This window comes from Pleurodeles waltl, chromosome 6, assembly GCF_031143425.1.
Source record: "Pleurodeles waltl isolate 20211129_DDA chromosome 6, aPleWal1.hap1.20221129, whole genome shotgun sequence".
Lineage (NCBI taxonomy): Eukaryota > Metazoa > Chordata > Amphibia > Caudata > Salamandridae > Pleurodeles > Pleurodeles waltl.
Window position 1 is genome coordinate 759,751,102 of NC_090445.1, and position 12,925 is coordinate 759,764,026.

The window sequence follows — 12,925 nt, forward strand, 5'->3', positions numbered from 1 at the left end:
TGTATGTCTGAGTCCTTAAACCTGCTTGTAGTTAGTGTTCCCAAAGTCATGTGAGGCATCTAGAGCTCTTAGGACAGCGTTCCATTTATGGCTCCTGCCATACCGATTTGACAAAGTCAAAAAAGTCTAGAACCCCACATGCTGCAGGCTCCACAAGAAGTAGGTTCTTAAAATCATGGAGCCTTGCTCCACCAAAACAATGTTTCAGCAAAGCTACTTGACCAGTGGCATCTCATTGTTTTCCCTTTACTCTGCCACGTTGGCAATAAATGTATCATACCAATCCTCGACCCAGGGCATTAATAGGTCACCAGAAGTCTGCAGACAAAATGGTGGTGGTGCAGCAGAAGACGTTCCGAAACAAAGAAATCATTGTAGGCACTATAAATAGTGGTTCACATAATAACAGTAGACCCTATTATCTGTGATGAACTTCTACGGGCTGCCATCGCTCATTCTCATTATGCAGATGTCCTCACCTCCTCCTGGGGTAAGATGCGATGGACTGAAGTTTATAATTAACAATATTCCTTGAGTAACAGTGAAGAACCAGAACCTTATGGGCCTGGCGGCGCAGGGTACGCCTGAAATCTCCTTGGATTCACCTGCCTCAACTAACAGAGACACGGGACACTCTGTCAGGCGTAAAAGATCAGATTTTATTAGCTGCAGCTAGTACAGTTGTCCAAGAAGTACACAAGGTATGTTCTCAGGAGACTGCCACTTTACTTTGTGGCGCACAATCTTATATACCGTATAAAAACCATTTATTAACTACATACACTCCCAGAACACATAGAAAGGAGCCAGTAAGAATAATGTAAAGATAGAACAGAGCCAATAGAAATGTCGGGAAACAAGACAGCACCAATAGAAGGAATTGGAAAACAAAGTATCAAGTGACTTAAGGTTGCCTCCCCTCCAGCTGTGTTTGTCACCCCTCCCTTGAACTAATTCATTAACCGATCCACAACTAAGTTGCATGTGGTGAGATAAGTTTGTGTGCGTTTGGAGGACAGTTGTGAAATGAGAGAATACTAGCAAAGGACAGCGAAGGCCAGACGATAAGATAAGATCGGCGGAGAATAGTGTGAGCCTACAGATAGTTGAAACAAGGATTAGAAAACCAGACAGGGATTAGTGTACTCGGTCAGACCTTAATACCAGCCTTGTAAAGATAGAGGCAGAAGGCTGTTTTGAACACCATGTTGCAGAATAAGCAGAAAAGGCAGAATGGACTTCGTTCGCTGTGCTGCCTGAGTGAAGGCAACATAAAATGGCGGCGGGCCACAAAATGGCGGGTCGATACGATCGTATTAAAAATCGAATTTCCTCAGACCCTCCTTTTGCCAGAACTCAGGCAAGATACACAAACTCATGTTAATCTGAGTCGATGTCTATGGCCATGAGGTCATCAAGCTGTTGCTGTACCATCATTTTGATATTCTCTGCTCTTTGTGACTTGGGTTTGGGAATACATGCAGTAGCACATAGGTTGCAGATGGCAGGACCGCAGTGCATACAAAGACAACAAGAGAATATAAAAGCTAAAATTACTCCAAAGAATGTCAATACCTTCCAACCCCATTTGGACAGCAATCCCCAAAACCACTCTGAAAAGGACCAATCTCCTTCGTCCTGATGAATCGACTCGGAGATTATGTGTAACTTAGAGATAGCTTGGTATACTGTCGGAGCGTCATTAGGTATGAAAATACAGCAACTTGATCCGATCAATTTGCATACTCCACCACGGTCCGCAAGAACAAAGTCTAAGGCAACACGGTTCTGCAAGGTCATAAGACGATCAGCCTGTAGTTCAGCTGTAATGTTACTTAAAGCTCCTACAGTGATGTCTATGGTGGTTTCTACGACACGAACCAATTGCCTTATATTTCTGCTGTTGGCCATTGGACCCCAGAAGGGAAGAAATCCTTTGAGGAAATCTCCTCCCTCTTGTCCTGCTGTGTCTTTCGAATCCACAATCCCTCTGCCATATCTATTTTTATGATGGTTCGCAGGAGCGGTGTATGTAGGGGGAAGAAGAAAGGCTATATAACAAGTACCAGAGAAATCAGCTGGCAACCATGTATAAGCCCTATCGTGGCAAACGAAGTATGTACCTTGAGATGGTACTAACGGCAGTGAATTCAGGGCTGAATAAACATATGTATGGGAACATAAACTTTCTCTTTGTCCGGTGTTTGGAGTTCTACCATTTATTTGCAGACAGAAATTTCCTTGTTGGGGTATGACCCGTATCGGAGGAGATTTTCTTTGCTTAACCTTATCATTGAGGCTGGAAATGTAATTAGTTATGTTCCAATTGGTATATGCTTTTCTTTCATCTATGGAAGCTTCACTTTTTTCCATGATTTTAGCCATAGCTACCATTCCCTTTATCAATAAACTATGACTGAAATCTGAACCAACACTATGTGAACTGACAGGTTGTTTAATTTTACTTTGATATGCATTATTGAAAATGACAAAATAAGCCCAAGCGGAACCTTCATAGGAGAATGGAAGAACTAAATATGGCATTCCTTTTTCTACCGTATGTGGTATGAGTCCACACACCCAACAGTCAGTTGTATTGATCACTAACTGATGTTGATGTAACAACTGGACGAAGGAATTGTTAAAGTATTCAGTTCTTCTGATGAGTTCATGCTGGGGAAGAGTGTGAAATAGGTGCGGAGACATAGTAGAAGAAGATGTAGAGGTAGGAGAAGAGACAACTTTTTGCTGCAGAGTAATAATGATCCAGTTTACAGATGCCAAAAGAATACACGACAATATAATGACGCATAGAGCAATACTACAACGACTATATATTTCTTTACAATTATTCTTTACATTTTTACTTTCTCTTTTATCTAATGTAGCCTCCATCTTTCTAAGTGGATGCTCACGGCAATCTTCCTCAATCACTGTAGTCACGATTATCTACCGTCCTATGACACTGTGAGGTCCTGCAGGCCTATTGCCACTTACTCAGGTCGTAACTAAGACTCCTACCGTGACCCTGCAACCGGGATAGAGTACTACATAGGAGAGAAATTTACAAGTTCTTTGGTCTTGGTCTCAAATTATAGCGTTCCTGTCCAGAGGCAGTCTGGTTTTGAAACAATGTTCCTGGATTTGTCGTGTTCAAGCGACGATGCGATGGTATTGCTTCTTGAAGGATGTCGTCGTCCTCTTTCTCAGAAAGTGTTCCAATTAGACGCGCATCACTGAATGGTACAAATTGCGGAACTTTCTCACTTTCAGAGTCACTGATGCCTCTACGGACCCACTGATCGAAAGGCAAGGGCAAAGGCACTTTCTTGCAGTGCACGGCATGCACCCAGTTTTTCTTTCCTTCGACTTTAACTGCTGTTCTTGTGGTCAAAAGAACCAGGCGTGGCTCTCTCCATCTGGGCTCCAAATTTCTCTGTCGTTGGAAATCTTTCGTGCAGACCCAGTCACCTGGTCGGATGGAATGACCTGGGTCTGTGGAAGCCTCTGGTAGAGCACTCTGAACCTGTTGATGAAGAACACGCAATTTAGTTGTAAGGTCATGCAAGTAGTCAATCAACATCGGGTATGGCAAGTCTGAGTATTTCTTAGGGCGAGGAACTCCCCATACATTAGCTGGGCGACCAAATATCACTTCGTAAGGGCTAAGCCCCAAACGAGAGTGTACTGCTGTTCTGGTGGACAGAAGAGCCAATGGTAAAGCATCAGGCCAATTAAGTCCTGTGCTAGCTTGCACCTTAGCAATTTTAAGCTTCAAGGTTCCATTGTAGCATTCTACTAAACCAGCCGACTGTGGGTGATTCGCCGCGTGGAACTTCTGTTTTATGCCAAGACCTGCACAAACTTTTTGCATGACTTGACCCACAAATTCGCTCCCATTGTCACTCCAGACAATGCGCGGCAAACCAAACCTAGAGAAGAATTCTTTCAAAAGTATTTTGGCAGTTGATAAAGCAGTATTGTCCTTCAGAGGGTAGGCTTCTACCCATCTAGAAAAAGCACATACTACCACCAGAACATATTTGAGGTTGTTGCATCGTTCCATGTGAATATAATCGATCTGCAACACCTCAAATGGATATGTTGGAGGAGCAAAATGACCTGCTGGAGTTGGGGTTCCCTTTCCCGGATTGTACATCAAGCAAACAATACAATGTTTTACTACATTATTTGCACACTTTGGGATCCCCTCATTTTGCCACACTGGAGCCAGAAGTTTACATATTCCTTTTGCACTTAGGTGAGCTGGACCATGTGCCATAGTAACTACAGGTAGTACATAAGCATCTGGTAACAGCCAACGTTGATGTTCTGATAATTCAACCCAACATCCCATCTCATCTAACATTCCTGTACTTTCCTTCCACTTTCTCAACTCATTCTCCGTAGCCTCTCCTTGAATTGATTTCACACTCTCTACTGTATCTTCACACATTCCCTTTTCTCTTACGCAGTTTGCGGGACCTGCAACATACATTCGACTTGTGTTGTCTCTGGCTGTCTTTTTCGCTACCTCATCTGCAAATGCATTTCCTCGACCAACATCGTCCACAATCTTTTTGTGTGCACTACACTTCACCATCGCTATCTGAGTAGGCATTGTAAGTGACTCAAGAAGTTCAGTCACTAATTGACCATGTTGTATCTTAGTACCATGGGAAGTAAAGAATCCTCTTTCCTTCCATAAGCGCCCAAAGTTAAACGCTACACCAAAAGCGTATTGGCTATCAGTGTACACGTTTACTCTTTTTCCTTTGGATAACACACACGCTCTAGTTAAGGCTATCAATTCAGCTGCCTGAGCTGAATTATGTCTAATGCGTGCTGTCTCCACAATCGTATGCAAAGTAGTAATAGCGTAGGCTGAAACTGTATCTCCATTCGGGAGCTTGAAACAAGAACCATCTACCCATAGTGTTCCATCTGGATTCACTAATGGCGTGTCTTTTAGGTCAATTCTACCCTTAGTCTCTTCTTCAGTACGGAGAAAACAATCATGCTGTTCAGAGACATCTCTCTCTTCTGGAAGAGGCAACAAAGTAGCTGGATTCAGGGTATTACATCGTTTGATGTGTATGTGACTAGCCAAAAGCGTCAGCTCATATCCGGACAACCGAGCACTCGTAAGATGCTGCGTTTTTGTCCTATTTAGTAAAGTATCCACTGCATGTGGCACCATAACAATGAGAGTATTATCTAGCACTACTCCAGCAGACTGTCGAATAGAAATTGCTGCTGCCGCTGTCGCCTTAAGACAACTAGGCAATGCTTTAGCTACTGGATCTAACGTAGCTGAGAAATATGCGCATGGTCGCTGTTGATCTCCAAAACGCTGCGTTAAGACTGACAATGCACAACCCTCTCTTTCGTGGACATAGAGCGTAAAGGGCTTACTGTAATCAGGAGTACCCAATACAGGAGCAGAACACAAAGCAATACGCAAATCAGTAAAACTCTTCTGACATTCGTCAGTCCACGGAAGAGGCTGAGGCGTATCTTTTAAAGTTAGCGCCAACAGCGGTTTAGCCAATAAAGAGAAACTCGGAATCCACTGTCTACAATAAGAAGTAATGCCCAAAAAGGCACGTACCTCTCTTTGTGTGGATGGCACTGACATTTGTGCAATTGCCTGAATTCGTTCGGGGGTCAATCGTCGTCCCTCCTTTGACAAGAGATGACCCAAATAAGTCACCTCGCGACAGACATATTGTAATTTAGAAGGAGAAACCTTGTGATTCAGATCAAACAAATGACGCAACAGTGCAACGGTCACGTTTTTGCAAATCTCCTCTGAATCAGCGGCAACTAATAAGTCATCCATGTACTGAATGAGAGCGGCACCGGACGGTAAGGAAAAGGCATCAAGATGACATTTTAGAGCTTGACTGTAAATAGAGGGACTTTCACAATAACCTTGAGGTGCGCGTTTAAACCGGAAGCTTCGGCCTCCGAGGGAAAAACCAAAAATATCTCTACTCTCTTCGGCGATGGGAATACTAAAGAAAGCATTCTTTAGATCAATAACTGAAAACCAAGTCGCTGTAGAAGGTATCATCGTCAACAGAGCAGTGATATCTGGGACTACAGGAAACTGCGGTATGACAATCTTGTTTACCTCCCGAAGATCAATTACAAAACGATAAACAGGAGGCTGAGAAGGATCAGAGCGTTTAAGAACCGGAAGAACAGGACTGTTACATGTATTTCCTCTCGTTTCCTCAACCACACCCTTCTGAATCAAATCATGGACAATTTCCAGAAGTGCTTTCTCACCTTCAGTAGAGATTCTGTATTGCGGAATACGTGGCATTTCAGCATTGGTCTTAAGAGTAACAACATAAGGTGGGATCTCAAGACAACCAACGTCATTCGGACCCGTAGCCCAAAGCGTTTCGGGAAGAGAAAGCAATTCAGGTGGGAATTGATCTTTTGATAAGTACATTGGACTAGTCATTTTCTGTCCTAGAGTGAGGTATACACCAGAAGGTGAACAATATATCGTAGCATGCATTCTTTTTAATAGATCTAAACCCAACAGATTTTCACCACAACCATTCGTCAGAAGAAGCGGAGCTTCTAAATCATAAGGGCCTATTGAAACAGGCAAAGGGCAAGAAACTGGATTGCGAACAGGGGCGCCAGAAAATCCTACAGATACATTCGTTAAGCCAGACAAAGGTGCGCCAGGGAGTTTAGAATGAATGATAGAGCTTCTCATGGCACCAGTATCTAAAAGAAATGGCTCTGAAACACCCATTGTAGTGACATTAACATAAGGTCCATTCTGATCCACTGGAATTGACGTAACCCCCTTACTTTGTCCATGGCTGTCCTATTCAAAATGAAGACTTTCATTCCCTCCTTCAATATACTGATCCTCACTGTAATACTGTGTAGACCTAACATTTTGCTGGTCAAAGTAATTTCCGGAATTTGGAGGAACAAAAGAACGCTGCTCTTGGGTTAACACACCTCGACCTCTACCTCTATTTGCTGACTGAGGACCACCACGACCTCGTGAAGCAGATGTTGCTCCATTACGCTGCAACAATGCCGGACAACTGTTCTTAAAATGACCTTCCTCCCTACAATAAGCACATTGATTGGGACCTAGCAAAGGTCTTGGAATGAATGGTTCAGGCTTTTGATACAACCTCTGAAACTGCGGAGGCTGTTGAAACTGAGGCTGAACATAACGAGGAGGATAAGCCTGTTGCAAGAGAACTTTAGTTTTTAATTCTTTCGTCTTTTTCTCTTGTTTTTCCCTTTCTTCTTTGTCTCTATTTTCATAATATTGTGCAGTAGCCAATATCTGGGCGGAAGAAGAAACTGCCCATGAACTCTCGGAGTCTTTTAGCTTGTGTGATAGTTCAGGAAGCAAGTTATATACGAACTTATCCACAAATAATCGCTGTCCCCCTTCTGTAGCCATATCTTGACCACTGTGATCAATGAATGTCTCCTCGAATCGGGTAAAGAAATCGGAAACACTTTCATCTTTCTTTTGTTTACATGCTGCTAGCTTATCCCAATTAACTCTCAAAGCAGGCATCATTGTTTTCATTAATGTAATAATCCTACCAGGGAGTTCTGAGATCAAAGCGTCGGGCTTTGCACCACCTACTTGACCTCTATCTGCGGCAATAATAGCGTCCCAATCGCCGCCTAATTCTTGAGCGTGATCCTCTCTACGAATTTTAGCCCATATTGTCTGTGGAACTACATTTCCCATCAACATGTCAATATCTGCTAGATTCATAGTACATGCATCAACTGTTTGCGACAACTCTTTATAGTAACCAGCAGGATTTTTGCGTGGATCTGGTAGTGACTGTTTAAGTGCTAAAACTTCAGACCTTTTCCAGGGGACATGTACCCATATGCGCTGAAAATGCGCAGGAATAGCTGGATTAGCACCTGCTGCTGCAACTTCTTCCTTCCATATTGGAGAAACCTCTCTCATGGGATAGTTTTTCAGTGCTGTCCTAACTGAAGGATCAGAATCAGGAAAAGTCTGTGAGAACAATAGGGATCTGAAAGAAATAAGTGTTCTGACAGCGTTTTCAACCTTAGGACCCACAATAAGTCCTTTGTCAAAGTCAGCCTGAACATCTAACAGATCCTGTGGGACCGAACCCAAATTCATATCCTTCCATTCTTTAGCGAGAGTATCGCACATAACTTTAAAAACATATCTCTGCGTAGGTGCATTCCATTGCAGAAAGGTGGACATAATATCAGACGTACTATATTGGGGACCCTTCTTGATCCATCTACAAGCAAGTGAGTCCAATTTTTCTCGCTCTTCGGAGTCTGGGAATTGACTACGAGACTGTCTTCGAGAAAAAGCTGGAGACACATTTAAAGCTTCAAAGAAAGGTGATAAGAGACCAGAGACAGTATCTGCAAATCGCTTACGCATAGATGGAGAATTTGACATAAGGATAGGGGACAAGGTATTAGGTGAATTAACTAAAGGAGCATTAGGAATTGCCAAAGGAGCAGAAGGCAAAGGAGTTAAAGGCAAAGCAGGCATAGGCAATACTTGAGGAGGCAAATGTGGAAAAGCTGGAGCAGGCGGAAGCACAACTGGCGGCTGAACAGGCTGTAACATCGGGGGTGCATTAGCACCTTGTACATAGGGCGGAGGCAATTTCAATAAGTGGGACATTAAGGGATCTTCCTCAAAATCTTTTCTCTTATCAAGGGAAGAGATAGGCAACGTCGGATAGCATTTATCTATTGCCATTCGATGCTGTCTGTCTGAAATTTCCATTGCATTATCTATTTCATCATCTTTGAATTGCTGAGCAGCCTGTATAATCGTCATTCCCTGTGTTTTCCTATCTCGTTTCGCTTGTTTAATTTCTCTCTGTTTGGCTTCCTTACGCCAAAGGCGAAAAGAGTCAAACATTGCCGGCCGGGCTTTTCTTTTAAATAACGTTGCTTCTAAATTATCTAGCACATCAGTTTCGAAACTACCATTTTCTGGCCATTTTAAAACACCATCTTTCTTTGTATATCGGGTCCATGTCTTATTAAAGGCAATAGGACCAACACCATGTTTAGAATAGAGCTCATATGTGGGAGTTCCAACCGAAGGAATCGGACAGGAGTCCTCAAGCTGGGAGTCCCTATTACAACCAAAGCAACAAAGTTTTCCAAACTTAGTCAGACCAGACATCTCACGATTTTTACTGGCTGTTCACAAACATCAAGGGGGTAAAACTTTCAGTTTACACAGCACAAATGCACTTACCCCTCGGCTTTGGCCACTGCAATGGCCAAATCTAAGGACCTAAGGACAAAACAAAGACCAAAATTTGTGGGCGCGACCCACCAAATACTTAACTAAGGATGTCTTCTTACACCAACAGAGGCCCGTCTATCGTCTCGCTTTACCATACATCATCAAAGAAAGGGCCAAGGCAGGGCGGCAGTCAGGGCAGCAGTCGTCAGTAGCCGTCAGGAAGGAGTAACCGCGCTGAAAAAGACCTTCGGACCACTTCGACATACAGGGGTCGCTTGACGTGGCTCGCGATTCCTCCAGAATTTTCTTGCGGGGTTCCTCACGACCTTCAGGCAGAACCGGTACCGCTGAAGCCGCCCCACGTTGGGCGCCAGTTGAAGAACCAGAACCTTATGGGCCTGGCGGCGCAGGGTACGCCTGAAATCTCCTTGGATTCACCTACCTCAACTAACAGAGACACAGGACACTCTGTCAGGCGTAAAAGATCAGATTTTATTAGCTGCAGCTAGTACAGTTGTCCAAGAAGTACACAAGGTATGTTCTCAGGAGACTGCCACTTTACTTTGTGGCGCACAATCTTATATACCGTATAAAAACCATTTATTAACTACATACACTCCCAGAACACATAGAAAGGAGCCAGTAAGAATAATGTAAAGATAGAACAGAGCCAATAGAAATGTCGGGAAACAAGACAGCACCAATAGAAGGAATTGGAAAACAAAGTATCAAGTGACTTAAGGTTGCCTCCCCTCCAGCTGTGTTTGTCACCCCTCCCTTGAACTAATTCATTAACCGATCCACAACGAAGTTGCATGTGGTGCGATAAGTTTGTGTGCGTTTGGAGGACAGTTGTGAAATGAGAGAATACTAGCAAAGGACAGCGAAGGCCAGACGATAAGATAAGATCGGCGGAGAATAGTGTGAGCCTACAGATAGTTGAAACAAGGATTAGAAAACCAGACAGGGATTAGTGTACTCGGTCAGACCTTAATACCAGCCTTGTAAAGATAGAGGCAGAAGGCTGTTTTGAACACCATGTTGCAGAATAAGCAGAAAAGGCAGAATGGACTTCGTTCGCTGTGCTGCCTGAGTGAAGGCAACATAAAATGGCGGCGGGCCACAAAATGGCGGGTCGATACGATCGTATTAAAAATCGAATTTCCTCAACAGGTGGCAACAACTGAAAGTTTTTTTATTATTGCTGTGACCAAAACAAGCCATGTGAGGGAGCAGTGTTATCCGAAATACTAGAGTGAAAGTCAAAATGTATGTCTCTCACCATGCAACAGGCAGACTCAAAATTGTAACGCTCCCTTGCACCGTTTAAGTATTAACTAGAATATTGATGAAATGTTTGTGTACAATTCTCCTCTAACACATGACAGCTTCTTCCTCTGAGAAGTTCAGATGCTTAAAAAAATGAAAAGAAAATCCCCCTTCTATGACAAAGTTTTTAGGTGGTAGGAACCACTTGTCAGACGTACGAATGGAGCGGCCTTCGCCATGACAGTTGAAGCTAAGTTTTGTTTTCTAAACTTCCCGGTGCTTGTCACGAGAGTCACAACGACGGAAAACATGGGGTGCAGTTTTTTTTAGCTTTATTCTGAGTACAGTAGGATAGGTGAATCCTTGAAGGAAACTGCCCTGCAGCTCCTCATCACCTAACACCAATAACCACCAACAGAACTTCCCAACCTCTCACATGCCACTTGCCATATTCCATTCCGCATAGCACACTCACCAACCAACTACCAGCTTGCTACTGCGCTGAGGTACACAGTATTTGTGAAAACGTGTGCTGTAAAACCACACATTCTTGAATGCATTAGCCAAGTGTGTCCAAGGGAAGGCAGGTTACCATATATTTTGCACCTATTGAAGTTAGTATACTGTTAGATAGACTACTCACGTGTGAGTAGTCGTCTTCATTGAAAACAGAAGACATACTGTAGATATACCCACACCACCCACATATCCAAGCACTAGAGCTGTGTCTTCTTGTTCGGGACTGTTACCAATATAAGTGTCAAGGGCCTCAATGCAAGCATGGAAATTAGCTCCTCTCACCTTTTTCGGGTAGTAAATTATATTCGTAGTTTGGATGCATTTTGCCCCTCACACGCCTGTCACACATCGATGTTGCCTCAGCCGCACCTGACACAGATACACCCCTGGCTACAGGTATAGGACTCGGAAGGCGCCAGCAGGCCTTTTCCCCAACACAGGTCATACACCACCGACAAGACAATTAATTCATTGGAAGAAGTATTTATTTAAATACTTTTGTTTAAGATCAAAATATCATTAATCAACATTAAAATCATGCAAAACATCTTATGCAAATTACTCTATTAATCCTTTTCACTGCACATCCTAAATCTACACGGATATATATATATTTTACATTTTTGTAACCATACAATTTTGACAGGATCCCTTCCTGTCCTGAACCTCCTTTGGATCACACAGGGACTAATCGTCACCTGTATCCCTAGGGGGGCGGTACCCCTGCTTCCTCTGTTCCTTGCACCCATGCTCAGTGTTCCGCCCCCTCTCCAAACACCCACCAGCCAAGGGGTGTACCGGGGCGGCCCAGGGCATGAGCCCCGTGACCACCCCAGTAATCTGGGCTCCCTACCCCCAATCTGGTGTGTCCATCCGCAGGTTGAGTCCAGGACTTCAGGATCCTATCTCTGTTGTTATACCGGGCCCCACCCTTGGGGTCCCCTCTGTTGCTTCAGGTTACTTTAGTCTCTCTTCTTCCGCCTAATGTAAGGAGAGGGTGGGTGGGTCAAGATGATGCCCGAACGTCCGGGCCGCCGCGCCAACAAGAAGAAGGCCGAGCCTTCAGTGGGGGTGCTTTTAAGCCCCCCACTGGCTTGCGGCTTCCCAGACCGGTTCGGCCCGCACGTCGGCCCGACGTTCCTCCTAAGAGGTATTTCCGCTCCCACGTCTCGCGAGGCGTGATAGCGGAAGCCTCGGCCAGCCTGCGCACAACTAGTACGAGGGTTAGGCCGCGGCGTCCCCGACCCCTAAGGGGTCACGCTCCCCCCATGTTGGGGGGGCGCTCTTCCATAGGACTCGGAAGGTGCCAGCAGGCCTTTTACCCAACACAGGTCAAACACCACCGACAAGACAATTAATTCGTTGGAAGAAGTATTTATTTAAATACTTTTGTTTAAGATCAAAATATCATTAATCAACATTAAAATCATGCAAAACATCTTATGCAAATTACTCTATTAATCCTTTTCACTGCACATCCTAAATCTACACGGATATATATATATTTTACATTTATGTAACCATACAATTTTGACAGGATCCCTTCCTGTCCTGAACCTCCTTTGGACCACACAGGGACTGGTCGTCACCTGTATCCCTAGGGGGGCGGTACCCCTGCTTCCTCTGTTCCTTGCACCCATGCTCAGGGTTCCGCCCCCTCTCCAAACACCAATCAGCCAAGGGGTGTACCGGGGCGGCCCAGGGCATGAGCCCCGTGACCACCCCAGTAATCTGGGCTCCCTACCCCCAATCTGGTGTGTCCATCCGCAGGTTGAGTCCAGGACTTCAGGATCCTATCTCTGTTGTTATACCGGGGCCCCACCCTTTGGGTCCCCTCTGTTGCTTCAGGTTACTTTAGTCTCTCTT